The sequence below is a fragment of the Neolamprologus multifasciatus genome, chromosome 5 (genome assembly GCF_963576455.1).
Source record: "Neolamprologus multifasciatus chromosome 5, fNeoMul1.2, whole genome shotgun sequence".
In the NCBI taxonomy this organism is placed as follows: Eukaryota; Metazoa; Chordata; class Actinopteri; order Cichliformes; family Cichlidae; genus Neolamprologus; species Neolamprologus multifasciatus.
Window position 1 is genome coordinate 33,838,385 of NC_140443.1, and position 3,232 is coordinate 33,841,616.

At 40.7% G+C, this 3,232-nt stretch overlaps 1 protein-coding gene and 1 long non-coding RNA gene across 2 annotated transcripts in view; both read left to right on the top strand.

Moving 5' to 3' along the window:
• Nucleotides 1-3,232, top strand: part of LOC146519166 (uncharacterized) — a 246,573-nt gene that overhangs the window by 211,137 nt on the left and 32,204 nt on the right. The window lies entirely within an intron of this gene.
• The window catches only part of cdk18 (cyclin dependent kinase 18), a 637,630-nt gene that overhangs the window by 100,807 nt on the left and 533,591 nt on the right, over nt 1-3,232 (top strand). The window lies entirely within an intron of this gene.

Genomic DNA, 3,232 nt, shown 5'->3' on the forward strand with positions numbered 1-3,232 from the left:
CCAGGATGTGAGTGGGCGTTAAGGCGTCTGGGGAGGGATCTCAAAACTGGATTATAGATGGCAGAGAGTTGGTGTCGTAAACCACCGCCTCTGTTCAAAGATGGTCGCTCACAGTGGACATAGATGCTTCTTTCACTCCTCTTTCAAACCATCTGTCCTCTCTGTCCAAAATGTGAACATTGGCATCCTCGAAAGAGTGTCCTTTATCCTTTGACTACGGTGACCTGGATGACTGAGAACCTTCACAGACAAAAGATCTTATCTTTCAATTCAATGTCTTATATACACTATATGTTACACATATTTGACTTAACGGTTCTTTTATTCTAAAAATTTAAAATTGGTTTTGCCGTATGTCATTTGAAAGGGTACTAAGTGGTGCTGTAAGGACGATTCCCACGTCTGGTAGACCTTCAGAAGACTCCTGAGGGAGGCTGGGGAGCTTAAGTGTACCATGTTCAACATACCATTTATATGTAAATGGATAAATGCATTAAAATGGTTACCTGTGGTAAAACGACTCAGTATCCCAACACCTTCCATAGTTACCTCTTTCGTAGCGTGCGGCTTATCAAAATCGGTAATCCATTATCTCAGATTATTAGAATATTTTCCAAGGTCAAGCAGAAAAGTATTTACAGAAATATCTGAAAAGTATGCTCATTTAAACACTGACTGTATCGATGGAGGTCATTAGCTTGTGGGACTGCTGAGGTGTTATTAAAGCCTAGGTTGCTTTGATAGCGGTCTTCAGCTCATCTGTAGTTTGAGGTTGGGTGGTTCTTGTCTTTTTTTTCAACATGTGGAGTTCATGTGTTGGCCAGTGGGAATATGGCCAGAAAATCATTTGGTAAAGTCCTTCTGAAAGCTAAAATCCATCTCCGTATAGCTTGTCAACAGATGAAAGCATGAAGTGTTCTGAAATTACATGGCAAAGTTTGGTTTTTGACTCTAGTGGACCGACCACCACAAATACCAGCAAAGGACATGGTGCAACAGTCATCACAGGCTGAAAAGACGACCGGATCACAGAACAAAAGTCCAGTTTGTTGTCTCCTTAGCACAGGTAAGAAGCTTCTCACACTTCATTCAGGAGTGACCTGAGGTGGCTGTAGCTCAGGAGACAGCGCCGGTCATCTGTTAATTAGAAGGTTGGTGGTTTGATCCCTGGCTGTTTCAGTCTGCATGCCAAAATACCTTTGGGCAAGACATTTAATTCTTAATATTTGAGAGTTTATTAAGGTTCATTCTTAAAGTTTCAGAGTTTTCAATTCAATTCAATTTCAATTCAATTTTATTTATATAGCGCCAAATCACAACAAATGTCGCCTCAAGGCGCTTCATAGATACAGAGAAAAGCCCAACAATCATATGACCCCCTATGAGCAAGCACTTTGGCGACAGTGGGAAGGAAAAACTCCCTTTTAACAGGAAGAAACCTCCGGCAGAACCAGGCTCAGGGAGGGGCGGGGCCATCTGCTGCGACCGGTTGGGGTGAGAGAAGGAAGACAGGATAAAGACATGCTGTGGAAGAGAGACAGAGATTAATAACAGATACGATTCAATACAGAGAGGTCAGTTAATACATAGTGAGTGAGAAAGGTGACTGGAAAGGAAAAACTCAATGCATCATGGGAATCCCCCGGCAGCCTACATCTATTGCAGCATAACTAAGGGAGGATTCAGGGTCACCTGGTCCAGCCCTAACTATATGCTTTAGCAAAAAGGAAAGTTTTAAGCCTAATCTTAAAAGTAGAGATAGTGTCTGTCTCCTGAATCCAAACTGGAAGCTGGTTCCACAGAAGAGGGGCCTGAAAACTGAAGGCTCTCCCTCCCATTCTACTTTTAAAGTAGAATCATCTTTTCAGTAAAGATGCTTTCACTGTTTGAACTGGACAGATCAATGTGGTAACTTAAGCACCTAGTCTGGAACAACTTGTATTCAAAGTGGTGATGTAGACAATGTAGCAATGTTTTCAAGCTTGATGCTAATGCTGCTGGACTACATCACTACTGGAATTACAGCAGAGGTCCGATTGAGAATAGGGGTGGGCGATATACGATAGAAACGATATAAATTTGGCCAAAGATAGAGATTTTGACTATATCGCTCTATCGTGACAGTGCATGTTGATGTCATCAAGCTGCGCCTGTTTTGGTTGAAAGCGTTGCAGCATCTAAAACCATTATCATCTGCAAATTATGCTGGGCGACAGTCATAGCAAAGAGATGAAGCACTTTTGAAATATGGGGAAAGCCAAAAACTGCGCTTCCTCTACTTCCGTAACATTGATTTATTAGTGTTGAATTCTCTCGCAGCTGCTCTGTTCCCATGTTGTTGCAGTATATTAATAACTAACCTCGTATTGTGGATGAATAATCTCAGTTGTTCTCCTGACTGAAGTTTGGCCCGTGTATAGCATCCTGCTATGCGACTGCATTTGTCCTTGACCACCAGAATCCCTCACATTAACTTTTATTGAGTGGAAAAAAAAGTTAGCGTTCATCCTCCAGCTTCACTGTGCTAATGTTATGCTAACATAGCTGTGTCGCTAGCAATCACGTAGCACAACATTATATACCAGGTAGTCCAACTTCAGTAACCCTGCAAACGCCACTGCTGTTTAGTTTTCTGTCTTCATTTATGTTGGAAGTGGTAGCAGAGCTGTACGTTTAAATTAGTTTCAAAAATCTCTCAGTCAGTATGTCATGTTTAGGTGGAAACTAGCGAGCTAACTTCCTGTTAACTTCTAACTCCGTTAAATTTAATAAATTCTGTTTTCATGGATGCATTGATGTAAAACTTAATTGTTACACCCGATAAAGCAGCAACATTTCTGCACGCCCAAATCGGTTCGAGGTCAGTAAGCACAACCAGAATTCATACATAAGGCACACTCTCGATTTTTGAGAAAATTAACTTATTTTAAGTGCGCCTTATAGTGTGGAAAATACGTTATACAGAAGAAAAGAATATATCGTGATATATATCGTTACCGCACATGCTTCAAATTATATCGCGATATGAATTTTAGGCCATATCGCCCAGCCCTAATTGAGAATCGATGTATTTAGAGGCTATTCCTGATCTTTTTCAGTCAATAAAATTAAATTCACTTTTTCTGAGTTTTTCTGAGTGAATAAGTTTAGAAAGTGAAATTCATTTAAAGGTAAAACTGATTTGTGTGAGTGTATGCGCGTGTTCGTTTCCTGGCGCACATTAAAGACGCAG